Raw genomic sequence first — 15,732 nt, forward strand, 5'->3', positions numbered from 1 at the left:
ACACTAACTAAAAACCCAAGAGAAGGAGATCATATCCGTGTTCAACTAAATACTAGGAACTAAAGTGTTAGTAACACAATATACGTGCAAAGTTCTTGCTTTTCACAGCTTCTATGTTAATTTGTTAGTTATTATGAGAGAACTTTCTGAGCATCTTCTTTACTTCAAAAGGCGATTTTCAAAGTCCTTCTGCCCTTATTTCGGTTTTCTATCTCTAAAATCGTACACAACTTTCATTGCTCTCTTGAAGTCTTTGAAGGGCTGTCCCTCAGAGGAGGGCAGGGAGCTGTTCCTCTTGGCAGCAGAGGAGAGGACGACTCGCAAGAATGGGTTTAAATTAAGGGCAGGAAGGTACCGTCTGGATCTTAGGAGAAACTTTGTGACAGTCAGAGTGGTGCCACAGTGGAATCAGCTGCCTAGGGAGGTGGTGAGCTCCCCCTCCCTGGCAGTCTTCAAGCGGTGGCTGGACAAACACTTGTCAGGGATGCTCTAGGCCAGTGGTGGCGAACCTGTGGCACGGGGGCCAGAGGTGGCACTCAGAGCCCTCTCTGTGGGCACGCGTGCCATCGCCCCAGCCAGGCCCAGACCATCATTAAAGTGTTGAATTCTCTGCCAAATAAATTTAAGTAAATGAAAGCATTTGGGATTGCTTTCCTTACTTTGTTTGGATCATCTTAAGTTAATGTATGAGTTGTTTTTTCTAAAGTAAAACCTCAGTATCCAGGTTAAATTTCTGTGTTGGCACTTTGCGATGAATAAGTGGATTTTGGGTCGCAGTTTGGGCACGCGGTCTCTAAAAGGTTCGCCATCACTGCTCTAGGCTGACCCTGCATTGAGCAGGGGGTTGGACTAGATGGCCTCTAGGGTCCCTTCCAACTCTGTGATTCGATGACTTCTACGATTCTAACTAGCAAGACAGACAGATCTCTCCCTCCAAACACAATGACCTGAAACGTCTTCCTAACATTTCTTTATCTCTTTCTCCGAAAAGAGAATATTCTGTCTTCTTTGGGGTTTTGGTGTTCTGTTTTTGGGGGTTTTTTGCATGGGGTCGGGAGGGAATGGTACCGTGAATGGAAAGGGAGGGGCGGTTTCCTGGGGAACTCGTCCCCTGGAACATGGCCCAATGGGCTCCAAAAACCTGCAGCTGGGAAGAGTGTTTCTGTCAAGGCAAGATGCTGCTTGGAACCGCCAGGATTCCGTTCAGAAAAAAAAGCTATTTGATCCTGAAAGCACTTTGATCTGAGCTGGAACCTGAAATGTGGCACGGAATGAAAGTAGGCGTCGGAAGTGAAGGCGGGGGAGCGGGGGGGGGATTCAGGTAAGAATCATCAAACAGCAGCAAATAAATTCCACAGAAGCTAGCTGGCAAGCATAAGTGCATACCATGCAGAGGCAAAACCTGCATCACTCTGAGGATGATAAAACGTTTCTTCACTTACATAGGAAATATAATCTCTAAGCGAACATGCGGAACTGCCATAGATTGAGCGAGACCTGTGATCAGAAGAGGCCCAGTATTGCTTAGTCAGGAAATCCCCAAAGACTCCGGCAGTGTTTTCTCCCAGTAGGTGTGCCAACCTCCAGGTGGTCAAACAATAGGGACCCCAAGCGTAAGTGATGTACAGAGATGAAAAATGCAAGGGTAGACCATCAAAAAATTCACAAATCTACAAGTTAACATTAGACATACATTTGGTGTGGTGGTTAAGTGCACGGACTCTAATCTGGGAGAACCGGGTTTGATTTCCCACTCCCCCACTCGCAGCTGCTGGATGACCTTGGGTAAGCCGTAGTTCTGATAAGAGCTGTTCTTGAAAAAGAGCAATTTCTGTCAAGAGCTCTCTCAGCCCCGCCTGCCTCACAGGGTGTCTGTTGTGGGGAGGGGAAGGGAAAGGAGTTTGCAAGCCACTCTGAGACAACTTTGGGTAGTGAAGGGTGGGGCATAAATCCAATCTCTTCTTCTTCTTCTTTGGCAACATAATTACAGTAAAACAATGAACATAGTAGAATTGGTCGTCACAATTCCAAAACACTAGAAACAATTCAAAGAATAAAATACTAAATTGACAAGAACAGGTATAACAATTCGACAGTGAATAAAGAATCCAACAAGAGACTCATAGAATCATAAAATGTTGGAGGGGACCTTGCAGATCATCTAGTCCAACCCCCTGCACTTTGCAGGTGCATATCTATATGGTCCTCTATATCCGTTCAGTATTATAGTGTCCAAAAGACCTCAAAGTACACAAAAAAAGGCAAAGGATGTCCCAAAGCAATATCTGCAGCCAAAAACAACTTTCCCAGGTATGCTAGACGTTTCAAAGCATTCTTCCTCAGTTCTACGGGCAGAAAATGGAACCTGATTTCCACTATAATCTAGGCACAACTCATATCTCAAATGGAATCGATGGCATTATACCCCACTAAGGTCTCTTTATGGCATTAGACCCCACTGAACCAGTTTGATGTAGTAGTTAGGAATGTGGACTCTAATCTGGGAGGACCGGGTTTGATTCCCAACTCCTCCATATGCAGCCGCTGCTGTGACCTTGGGTCAGTCACAAGTTCTCTCAGAGCCGCTCTGAGACTCCTTTGGGTAGTGAAAGGCAGGGTGTAAATCCAGTCTCCGCCTCCTCTTTCTCAAACCCCGCCCTCCCCAGGCTCCACCCCACCAAATCTCCAGGAATTTCACAACCCAGAACTGGCAATCGAGGCTCCCTCTAAGCTGTGGAGTCCCGTGAGCAAAAATTCTACTTTGTGAGCTACGGGCATGAACGTTGTGAGCGAGCAGTCTGGCTGCTGCATAAATCAGTTTGCTCTGGAGCCATCCCTTCCCGAGCTGAGACGACAGTGTGTGAGCCGGAGGCTAAAGAACTGTGAGCTAGCGCACACTCGCTCAGGTTAGGGGGAACACTGCTGGCAACTCGTATGGTCCACCCTTCCGAGCTGCCGTTTCCTCCAGGGGAACTGATCTCTGTCTTCCAGAGATCAGTTGTAATCACCGGAGATCTCCAGGCCCTGCCTGGAGGTTGGCAGCTCAGCACAGTGCCCCCAGTTAATGGGCTAGTGTAAGGTGGGCCACGTGCTTAAAAACCCTTCTTCTTAGACCCCTGAAGCAACAAGATTGCCCTCTTTGTAAAAATTCTACAAATCCACTCTGCATTGTGGCAGAAAGGGAGGTAGAGGAGAATGTGGAGAGGATGAATCCAACCAGTGTCCCCTCTAAGCTGAGTTAGTGTGAGCTAGCTCACAGTTTTTTAGCCTCCGGCTCACACATTTTTGTCTTGGCTCAGGAAGGAGGGCTCCAGAGCAAACTGATTTATGCAGCTGCCAGATCACTCACTCACCACTTTAATGCCAGGAGCTCGCAAAGTAGAATCTTTGCGCACAAGACTCCGCAGCTTGGAGGGAACATTGAATCCAACCCAACCGTGGTGGTAGTCAAACGGCGGGGGAAAGGGAGAGAGAGAGAGAGAGAGAGAGAGAGAGGACTTCTTTTATTATTTTTTTGCCATGACCTCAACGCTCAACCGCCGAGATGCTAGTGGGAATGGGTTTTTATTGAACGATATAACAGATCCAGGTTTTATTACAGATGTCAAAATCGAGTTTATGGAAGCCAGCACGAGGCGAGAAGAGGAGTTCCCGTCTTTCATTTTTATAAAATAATACGGAGATCTGCTTTTTTCATGTTACGCCGGCGTTGTAAAGAGGATGGCCCCCCGCTCCCGGCCGACCCCCGGCGCGCCGCATCCTTATGACAATCGTAGCTCATAAGCCAAAGCCGTCCGTTTCCAGCGGCGGGCTCAGAGGCTCCTCGACGCCTGTCATTCATCCGGAGCTCGGGAAGCAAGCCCAGGCCGGTGCCGTTGAATCCCCGGCTGGAGTCTCCCATGGGGATTCGGCATCAAAACGGCTTCTCCGCCACACCGCTGCAGGTCAGCTCTCGGGGCTCGAGGCCTTGTGGGAGATCAGAGCGGCCCAGCCAACAGTCACCAAAGACGCCGTGACAACCGGGTCGGCATCAATCCCAGAGGACCTTGCAAAAGCTGAAGGACCCGACAAATGAGCCGAAGTGATGGTGTTGACATCGGAAAGAGACAGGGAAGTTGACCAGGCTGACAGGCCAAGGACAGGCCACGCAAGATGGAGACTTGCTGGGGCAGAGGGTCTTTTGGTAATATACACACGCTAAATAAAACATCCATTGTAAAAATAGCCACAAAACCAACTTTGCATGGGGGCAAAGGGGTAGAGGAGAACATATAGAGTGAGAATCCAACCCAAAAATGGAAGGCACCAAAGACTCTTCCTCTTCAGGTCAGCAGACCTGATTCCCGCTCCCAATTTCCTCCTAACAACCACCATGCAATGGGGGTGAGAGTGAGCAAGAGACAGCATCGAGGTCACCAAGTAGGCTTTGTGACTCTGTGAAGGGACTGAACCCAAGTCTTCCACTCCTGGTCCATCACTCTAACCCAGGGGACTCCCAACATTTTTGAGCCTGTGGACATTTTTGGAATTTGGACACAGAGTTGTAGGTGCAACCACAAAATGGCCCCCATGGAGGCATTGTCAGCCACAAAATGGCCACCACGGGAGGCAGAGCCAAGCACAGAATGGCCACCACGGGGGGCAGAGCCAAGCACAAAATGGCTACCAAGGGCGGCAGAGCCAAGCACAAAATGGCTGCCACAGGAGGCCGAGCCAACTGCCCACCATACACAGAAGAAGCCATTGTACAGGAGTCAAAAGCAGTGTTCCCTCTAAGCTGAGTCAGTGTGAGCTAGCTCACAGCTTTTTTAGCCTCCGGCTCACACATTTTTGTCTTAGCTCAGGAAGGACGGTTCCAGAGCAAACTAATTTATGCAGTGGCCAAATCGCTCGCTCACAGCTTTAATGCCAGTAGCTCACAAAGTAGAATTTTTGCTCACAAGACTCCACAGCTTAGAGGGAACATTGGTCAAAAGGACTAATTTTTTAAAAAGATACACTGGGAAAGAGGCATGAAGGAGAAGACGGAACCAAAACTGTGGTGGCAGCGGCTGCCTGAATGTTATTTTAATTCAAACAGCCAATCAGCTCTCCAATGGCCAATCAAAAGCCCAGCTGGGCAGGGCCCCACTTGGCCCCACCCACCATCTAAGATATGTGGCAGGTACCAGGAAAGGTGTCGGTGGACTCTGTGGCACTCACAGATGCCATGTTGGAGACCTAAGGATGCCAGGTGAGGCTGACCGGATGTCAGGGAACTTACCAGGAGGTTCTGGGACAGGGGAGGAAGGCTCTGGGAGAGGGGAGGGAAGAAGCGCAATTGGACTCTTTGGAAAAAGTGCAGAAAAGAGCAACTCGAATGATAAAAGGGTTGGAACACTTTCCCTATGAGGAAAGGTTAAGGTGCTTAGGGCTCTTTAGCATGGAGAAACGACGACTGAGGGGTGACATGATTGAGGTTTATAAGATTATGCATGGAATCGAGCAGGTAGGGATGCTGAGCGGTCGGGTTAGAACGGATAAGAGGAAGTACTTCTTCACCCAAAGAGTGATTAACACTTGGAATTCACTGCCACAGGAAGTGGTGGTGGCTACAAGCATGGACGGCTTCAAAAGGGAATTAGATAAGCATATGGAGCAGAGGTCCATCAGTGGCTATTAGCCACAAGGTATAGATAGGGACTCTGGGGCAAGTGATGCTCTGTCATCTTGGTGCTTGGGGGGGTCAACAGTGGGAGGGCTTCTAATGTCCTGGCCCCACTGGTGGACCTCCTGATGGCACTGGTATTTCTGGCCACTGTGGGATACAGAGTGTTGGACTGGATGGGCCTTTGGCCTGATCCAACATTGGCATCTCTTATGGTCTTATGTTCTTATGACTCTGAAGCAAGTTCTGGGTGAGCTGGCCATCACATTTAAAGGGACAGCATCCCCTTTAAATGCCTTTCCTCCACTGGAAATAATGGAGGAAGGGAGCACCTTCTTTTGGGGCTCATAGAATTGGACCCCTGGTTCATTTCTTTAAAAACTTGGGGGGGGGGGGCATGAGGGGAGGAGCAAGAGAAACTTGGTGCCTCTGCCTCAAAAAACAGCCCCCCTGCCGAGCTCCAAATACCCACAGACCGATTCTCCATTATACCCTATGGGGACAGGCCTCCCTAGGGTATAATGGAGTGCCCAATAGGCATTCCCCCCACTTTCTGACAGCCAGAAGTGGAGGGAGGGGCTCCAAACCAGGCTATCCCCAGCCCCCCAGTGGAGACTGGCAACCCTATGAAGACCCCTGCTCTAAACACCAAACCCCTCACTTTCTTAACAGCACGGCACCTCGGTTCAGCCCTGCCCTGCTGCACGCCTGCGTCAAGTCGGAATCGGCCCCCACAAACCCGCCTCTGCCATGGCGGAGTGCGACGTGAACCCCGTGCAAAAGAATGAGGAGAGAAAAAGGCTCAATGCAGCGCTCCGTCCCCAGCTATCTGCCTGGAGAAAGATGATTGATAACTCCCGAGCCTTAACATCTCCTCCTCAGATAAGGAGTGAGGTGGCTTGCTTGGAACGCTGATTATCTGCTTCTAATGGGCGTCATTTATTGTGTAAACTAATAACGCCGGCTCAAGCGCTGCGTGTTCCAAGGTCTGCAGGAAGAGTCCTGGGCCCAAATGCAATTACGCCGGGGGAAATTGTCCGAGAAGCAGAGGCCTGCTCAGGTCAGACGTGTACCGGCTTGCCAGCTCCGGGCAAAAGACGCCCTGATTTTGAGGCCTTCTTTTCGGCAATGAAATCTTTTCCCTCTGCTGGAGTTGCAGGCAATGCTCCCTCTAAGCTGTGGAGACTTGTGAGCAAAAATTCTACTTTCTGAGCGGCTGGCCTTAAAGCTGTGAGCGAGCAAGTTGGCTTCTGCATAAATTAGTTTGCTCTGGAGCTGTTTTTCCTGAACTGAGATAAAAATGTGTGAGCCAGAGGCTAAAAAACTGTGAGCTAGCTCACACTAACTCAGCTTAGAGGGAACACTGGCTACAGGCATGTTAGGCAGCTATTCTGCAGGCGATTCAAGATATAAAGGGCTCCCCAACAAGGGGCCCAAGGGGCCCCAAAGCAACCACCGACACCCTTTCTAGTGCCCACTAAGTGTTTTTTTAAGTGGTTGGAGTAGGGTTGCCAGACCCCCAGCTGGGGCGGGGTTCTCCTCCAATTTCGGGTGCTCCAATTTGCCGCCAGCAGGCAAAGGAAGCCCCACCCCAAACAGCCCCCTCCCGCGTCAATGCCGTTGGCACGATGACATCACCCAAAAGTGACGTCATCACAATGGGCACGTCGTGCGGCGATACTCTAGCATTTTGCTCAAAAATCTATGGTTGCCATAGAGTTTCAACCAAAGTGCTAGAGTGTCACCACATGATGTGCCGGGCGTGATGACGTCACTTCCGGGTGATGTTACTGCACGTACCTGAAGATTCAGGGACGGACCCGGGAGCCCTGATGGATTCTGCCCTGGATTTTCAAAAGTTGCTTCAGCAACAGTGGCCACCATAGCTGAAGGCTATTTGCCGGCTATGCAAGACAATATTTTCATTATATGTTCATTTAAAAAAGGCATCCTGTTAAATTTAGCTTCTGTCTGAAATGCTGAAGAGTTACAATTTGAGTTATGCAAAACTTCACTCCAGACGTTTCGTGGTTGATTAAGAACATAAGAGAAGCCAATGTTGGATCAGGCCAATGGCCCATGCAGTCCAACACTCTGTCACACGGTGGCCAAAAATACCAGGTGCCATCAGGAGGTCCAGCAGTGTGGCCAGGACACTAGGAGCCCTCCCACTGTTGCTCCCCCCAAGCACCAAGAATACAGAGCATCCCTTGCCCCAGTCTGAGAGTTCCCATTTATACCTTGTGGCTAATAGCCACTGATGGACCTCTGCTCCATATGTTTATCTAATTCCCTCTTGAAGCCATTCATGCTTGTAGCTGCCACCACCTCCTGTGGCAGTGAATTCCATGTGTTAATCACTCCTTGGGTGAAGAAGGACTTCCTTTGATCCGTTCTAAGCCAACTGCTCAGCAATTTCATGGCGTGCCCACAAGTTCTTGTATTGTGAGAAAGGGAGAAAATGACTTCTTTCTCGACCTGCTCTATCCCATGCACAGTATCATAAACCTCGATCATGTCACCCCTCAGCCATCGTTCCTCCAAGCAAAAGAGCTCCAAGCATTTTAACCTTTCTCCATAGGGAAAGTGTTCCAACCCTTTGATCATTCTAGTTCCCCTTTTCTGCACTTTTCCCCAATGCTATAACATCCTTTTTGAGGGGTGGTGACGAGAACTGGACACAGTACTCCAAATGAGGTCGCACCATCGATTTTTACAGGGGCATGATGATACCGGCTGATTTGTTTTCAATTCCCTTCCTAATAATCCCGCCTCCTGCAGGAGCCATTTTGTGCCCACAGGCTTGAAATGATTGGGGAGCCCAATATAGAATGACAGAATTCTGGACAAGCGACTGCGACAGTCCCAGCCAACTATACAAAAACAGTTTGCAGGCCACTCAGAAGGAAAGGATAATACCCAACAGCCGCAGCAACCGGGGTTTCAGCCTCTCCACTCAAGGAAGCAGAATCCACTGCCTCGGGATGATCCTCCACACCAGGTAGCTCATTTGCAAGACCTCTACTTTTAATAAACCGATAATCTAAGCAGTGCGTGATCCGACAGGTTGCTCTGGGTCCGGGTGCCATGCGGCAAGCAACACGGCGGCCCAGTTCTAGAGCCCTCTGCGGCCTTGTGCACTTTGCAATGGTGACACTATTATAATCCCTGATGAAGAGGTACCAGAAAACACCCAAAGGGCGGGGGATCCATTTTAAGTGATGCTTAAAGGCTGCCTGACCAGGGTTGACAGATACCCAAGGAGATCTCATACAGATCAGCATGATCAGCAAGCGGCAACATCCATGGGTCATTTCCTGCGGGAGCGCACAGGAGTGGAGCTCCGGCAGTAAGGAGCCCAGTGGGCAGGCACACACAACAAGCCCCCCCACCAGCTCCCCGCAGCCCCACGATTGTTCTTAAATTCAGAGAGGCTATCTCTCTGGATTCTTGTGTAATGCATTGTTCCAGTGTAGAATTCTTTCCCCTCCATTCCTGGACTGGTCTGGTGAGGAGAGAATCTACACCCCCCCCCAATAGCTAGCAATCCAAAACAGTCCAGTGGCACCTTTAAGACCAAGTTTGATTTAGGTACAAGCTCTCCCTCCTCTGCGAGGACAGATTTGCACGGGCCCCCCCCAATAGCTAGCAATCCAAAACAGTCCAGTGGAGCCTGAACGGTGGGTGTTGCCTTCTGACACACATCCGGTGATGTCAAGGGGTGTGGCATATGCAAATAAGTTATGCTGATGAGCTATGCTAATGAGCGCCTGTACCTCTTTTTCTACGAAATGACCCCTGGCAACATTGAAACAGGTTCTGGGAGCAGCAGACCGGTAGACCCCCCCCCTCTCAAAAGGGGCAGTAACACGGCAATAACTCTGGCGTAGATCTCTGGACCGAGGCACTTAATCATTAATCAGTGTAATTAAAACACTGATCTCAAATTCAAAAAAACAAAACAAAAAGACGTGGGTGTTTAATCAGTAGTGTCCTCTCCGCCTTTGTCCTCGTGTCGACTGCGCGGATGCAGGCGATGCAATTGCTTGCAATTCAGGCGGAACAGCGAAAGGACTGAACAAACACAGACCTTCTTTCGGCCAGCTTGCCAACCTCCCGCTGGTGGCAGCTGGAGATCTCCTCAGATTGCAGTCGATCTCCAGAGGAGAGAGAGGTCTACCATTGCCTGCCTCTGCGCAGCAACCCTGGACTTCCTTGCTGGTCTCCCATCCAAGAAGGAACCAGGGGCTGACCCTGCTTTCCTTTTGATATTTGATGCGACCAGGCTAGCCTGGGCCATAAACATACTAACCCAATATCAGTTGTTGGGGAGGACTATTGTTCTCCTCACGGGTCGTTTCGTAGAAAAAGAGGAGCAGGAGCTCATTAGCATAACTCATTAGCATAACTCATTTGCATATGCCATACCCCTGACATCACCGGAAGTGTGTCAGAAGGCAACACCCACCCCTTAGGCTCCACTGGACTGTTTTAGATTAGCTATTGGGGGGGGGACACGTGCAGATCTGTCCTCGCAGAGGAGGGAGAGCTTGTACCTGAATAAAACTTGGTCTTAAAGGTGCCACTGTTTTGGACTGGGGGGGCCTCTGCAGCTTACCTGGCTGCTTCTTGCTCTGACTGAGGGCTGCCGGGAGCAGGGGGTGGGGCTTGTTGCATGTGCCCGCCCCCTGGGCTCTTTTACTGCCGGAGCTCCGCTCCTGTGCGCTCCTGCAGGAAATGACCGCTGGTTCTCCTGTCCTACTTTGAGGGCTTCTCAGAAGCTTCTGCTTGACCAGCCTGGGAGAGTTCATGGTGGCCGGGATGGAACTTTGGTCTGATCCAGCAGGGATGTTCTTATAGGTCTGTGTTGAGTGTCATCAAGTAGCTTGTGATGGATGGTGGCCCTACGAATTCATGTCCTCCCAAGAGCCCTATTGTGAGCAGTCTTGCTCAGGTCTTGCAACGTGAGGGCCATGGGTGGCTCCCTTGGTGGAGTCCGTCCATCTCCTGTTGGGCCTCCCTCTTTTCCTGCTGCCTTCAACTCTTGCTAGCATCAGTATCTTTCCCAGGGACTGAGAGTCACCCACCACAAAAAAAATAAAAACCCAGCTGCTCATGTCTCTGCTGTGAACCCAATCCCCTGCAAGACAAGGATAGGGCAGCAATCTACCTTACAGGGTTTGTTGTAAAGGCTCTTTTTGTAGCAGGGACTCCTTTGGATATTAGGCAACACACCCCTAATGTAGCCAATCCTCCAAGAGCTTACAGTAGCCCCTGTAAAGTACATGCACTTGCAATATCTTTGCAAGTATGGAAACTTTAAAAAAATAGATCAAGATGGGTACCTGTGTTAGTCTTGTCTGTAGGAACAGAGAAGAGCAAGAGTCCAGTAGCACCTTAAAAGTACAGGTAAAGGTCTCCCTTGCTTGAAAGCCAGTCGAATGCGACTCTAGGGGGCGGTGCTCATCTCCGTTTCCAAGCCGAAGAGCCAGCCCTGTCTGAAGACATTCCCGTGGTCATGTGGCTGGCTTGACTAGACGCCGAGGCGCATGGAACGCTGTTACCTTCCCACCAAAGCGGTCCCTATTTATCTACTTGCAATTTCTTGCTTTCGGACCACTAGGTTGGCAGGTGCTGGGGCCAGAGATGGGAGCTCACTCCGTCACGTGGCACTCGGGTCTCGAACTGCCAAACTACTGACCTCCCGGTCTGCAGTTCAGCATCTTAACCTCTGAGCCACCGCAGCCTGCTGGGAACCCTAACTTCCCCAGAATCTTATCATTCATTTTTTTTTTTAATAGTAGAAAAGAGCACGAGTCCGGTAACACCTTCAAGACTAACAAAATATGTGGCAGGGGAGGAGTCTTCGTGAGTAACTCATGAAACTCATGAGTAGCTCATGAAACTCATGAGTAGCTCATGAAACTCATGAGTAACTCATGAAAGATCATGCCCTGCTATATAATTTGTTAGTCTTTAAGGTGCAACCAGAGACTTGCTGTTTCCTACTGAAAAAAATGAACGCTAAGATTCCGGGGAAGTCAGGGTTCCCAACCTCCAGGTCCCAGCAGGGGTTCCCTTGATTTTTGGGGCTCTGATCTGCCACCAGCCGGCTCACCAGCAGGGGACCCACTCCCAAACCCCACTTCCAGACGGGGAGGTCGCAGTGGGATGTCCCCAATGCAATGACATCATCCAGAAGTGATGTCATCGTGTCACGAACACTGGGGGGTGACACTCTAGGTTTCAGACAAACTCTACGGTTTTGAAGGCAGAAACCATAGAGTTTTGCCCAAAAACCAGAGCATCACCTGCCCCCGGGAGCCCCCTCCCACCGGCTGCCAGGTAGGTCCTGGCAACTCTAGGAGAAATTGACTCTTTTGCATGCTTAGGACTGAATGCTGCATTCTTGACGTGCTTGCCTGGAATCGTGGAATCGCACAGCCCTGCTTAATGCCTGGGAAAGTCCGTCGGCCCCCATCTTTCAAAGCCTTTTTAGGCTTTGCGGTAATGAAGGGCAGCCATGTAGAGAAATCAGAGCTGCCCATTAAGAAAGAAATAGTGAAATGCGTGTTTCTTTCCTTGAAAAATAGGCCCGGCTTAATTTCGTCCTTGTACTTACAGAAACTAATCAGGAAGATCTGACGTTGTTGGGGAGCTGCCAAATGCGGCTTCTCGGAGGGAGGGGGGGCGCTTTAAAGGATCGCTACAAAGTCACTCCAGAGACTTGTGTCCCGAGTTCCTGATAAAAGAGGTGGATGTCGAAGATGCTGGCGACGAGGGAGACTGCAGGTTGTCTCGGGCCCTAAGGGCACCTTTGGGCATGCAGATGTGTTCTCTAATTAGGGGATTGGAGTCCCTTCCTTATGAGGAAAGGCGGAAGAGTCTGGGACTTCTCAGTTTAGAAGGTAGATGAGTGAGTGGGGACATGATAGAGGTTTATCGAATTATGCCTGGGGTGGAGATTGAGTTGACAAAGGGAATTTTTTCTCCCTCTCCCAAAATACTAGAACCCGAGGGTGTCCAATGAAGCTGATGGGCAGTAGATGCAGGATGGGCAAATGGAAATACTTCTTTACACAGAGTGATTACCATGAGGAATTGGCTGCCAGAGGATATAGTGAGGGCCACAGGAACAGACAGCTTTAAAAGGGGAATAGATCGATTCATGGAGGATAAGTCTATCAATGGCTACTAGCCATAGTGACTGAGGGGAACCTCCACATTCAGAGGCACTCAACCCCTGAATCCCAGAGTATGAAGGCAACATCAGGGGAAAGTCTTGGACTTTATGCCCTGCTGCTGGACCTCCAGAGGAACTGGTTGGCCACTGTGTGAGATAGGATGCTGGACTGGATGGACTACCAATCTGATCCAGCAGGGCTCCTCTTATGTTCTTATCAGGGGAAGGCCTCAGCCTCTATGCCCTGTTGTTGGCGCTTCAGTGGAACTGGTTGGCCACTGTATGAGACAGGATGCAGGACTAGGTGGACCACTGGTCTGATCCAGTAGGGTTCCTCTTATGTTCTTATCAGGGGAAGGCCTTGGCCTCTATGCCCTGTTGTTGGCCCTCCAGAGGAACTGGTTGGCCACTGTGTGAGACAGGATGCAGGACTAGGTGGACCACTGGTCCAATCCAGCAGGGCTCTTGTTATGTTCTTATCAGGGGAAGGCCTCAGCCTCTATACCCTGTTGTTGGCCCTCCAGTGGAACTGGTTGGCCACTGTATGAGACAGGATGCAGTACTAGGTGGACCACTGGTCTGGTCTAGCAGGGCTCTTCTGATGTTCTTATGGCTAGTAGCCACTGACAGCACCATCTTCCACGGGTTTTCCCACTTCCTTTTTAAAGACTCCCAATCCCCATGAAGATTACGGTCCAAAGGTTTATGAACTTACTACCTCAAAGATCTCCACCACCACCACATGCACATTAAACATCCCAACGCAAGTTGGCCTCCAGTCCACAAACACACCTGTCCCAACCAAATGGTTATTCTCCAGGGAGCGGCTTCGTTTCTCTGTTGCCCCTCCGCACCCGCACCCACCCAGTGGGCACAAAGCAGAGAAAGTTAAAAATGGTTCCAGCCAACCACACAATGGTCTTTAATCCCCAAGCTGCCCCGAGCAGCCTTGCCAGTTTCCTAAAAAGAAAAGAAAAAGGCCCTCTTCTTGCTGCCGCTTGATATTCTGCAGGAGGTCTTGGCCATGCCGCAGCGTTCCAAAGACGGCTCAGCTGAAACTATTCAGGATGCTGAATGACAAGCAAAATGGAAAGAAAGAAAAAGCGGGGATTGGGGGCGGGGGGGAGGAGAGAAGAAAGAGAAAAACAATGCTGCAGAAAGAAACAAGAACAAATGAGGCTCGCCCGGGGCTCGGGTTTGTTTCCGAACGGACAGGGCATCGCCGAGGGTGGCTCAAAGTCACCGAAGCCCCAGAATCTGACCTACTGAAACCATCGGCCTGATTAAATTTTCATCAGCTATGCTAACTAGTGTTTCAGCTCGGCCTTGGGCGGCGAGAGATGTAGATACACCTTTGCAGGATCAAAGCTGGCAAGTCTGGATTCCGACCTGCAGTTTGTTTTTTTAAAAGAGAGAGAGGGGGTGTGGGATTTGGAAAGGATCCAACCTAAAACCCTGGAGAACTCACGGAGAGGAGGAAGAGGAGGAAGAGGAGGAGGAAGAGATTGGATTTATACCCCACCCTTCACTACCCAAAGGTGTCTCAGAGCGGCTTACAGACTCCTTTCCCTTCCCCTCCCCACAACAGACACCCTGTGAGGTAGGTGGGGCTGAGAGAACTCTGACACAAACTGCTCTTTTTCAAGGACAGCTGTGCCAGAGCTTGTGACTGACCCAAGGTCACATCAGCAGGTGCAAGTGGAGGAGTGGGGAATCAAACCCGGTTCTCCCAGATTAGAGTCCGCGCACTTAACCACTACACCAAACTGGTTCTCTGGAGTTCATCTAAATTGACAGCTGCCGGTCCATAAAGGCCCTGTGCTGGACGGCCCAGGCTCCCCCAATCTCATCAGATCTCAGAAGTTAAGTAAGGTCGGTTCTGGTTAGTACTTGGATGGAACACCGCTTGTGTTCATTTCTTGCCTTGGAAACCCCATGGTCCTGGAGTCTCTGTGAGTTGGTTGCAACTTGAGGGCCCAGGTTAGCCTGATCTTGTCAGATCTCAGAAGCTAAGCAGGGTCAGCTCTGGTTAGTATTTGGATGGGGGACCACCAAGGAAGCCCAAGGTTGTCATGCAGAGGCAACCCACCTCTGTTTGTCTCTTGCCTTGACCATAAATAATTTTTGGAGTGCAGGAACTAGGGATACCGTCATGCAGAGGCAGGCAAAGGCAACCCACCTCTGTTCATCTCTTGCCTTGACCTGGATGGCTCGGGCTCGCCTGATCTTGTCAGGTCTCAGAAGTTTGGAGTATGGACTCTATGGCATTGTACCCTATTGAGGTCCCAGTCCTCCCCCCAGTCTCCATCTCCTAAATATCCAGGAGTTTCCCCAACCTGAATCTGGGAGCCCTACTGCCCCATCTCCCGCTGGTGGCCATCCTAAGGGAATCCCATAAGGAACATAAGAACATAAGAGACACCAATGTTGGATCAGGCCAGTGGTCCAACACTCTGTCACACAGTGGCCAAAAAATACCAGGTGCCATCAGGAGGTCCACCAGTGGGGCCAGGACACTAGAACCCCTCCCACTGTTGGCCCCCCCAAAGCATCCAAGAAAATAGTGCATCACTTGCCCAAGAGTCCCTATCTATACCAATAGTCACTGATGGACCTCTGCTCCATATGCCTATCCAATTCCCTCTTATAAGAACATCAGAGAAGCCACTGTTGGGTCAGGCCAAAGGCCCACCCAGTCCAACACTCTGTATCACACAGTGGCCAGAAATACCAGTGCCATCAGGAGGTCCAGAAGTGGGGCCAGGACACTAGAAGCCCTCCCACTGTTGACCCCCCGCCAAGCACCAAGAAGACAGAGCATCATTTGCCCTATCTGTGGGGTGGGGTGGGGTTGTTGTCTTCATGCCCTGCTTGATAGACCTTTGGTTTGATCCAACAGGGC

This window comes from Gekko japonicus, unplaced genomic scaffold (genome assembly GCF_001447785.1).
Source record: "Gekko japonicus isolate JY-2015 unplaced genomic scaffold, Gekko_japonicus_V1.1 scaffold2209, whole genome shotgun sequence".
Classification (NCBI taxonomy): domain Eukaryota; kingdom Metazoa; phylum Chordata; class Lepidosauria; order Squamata; family Gekkonidae; genus Gekko; species Gekko japonicus.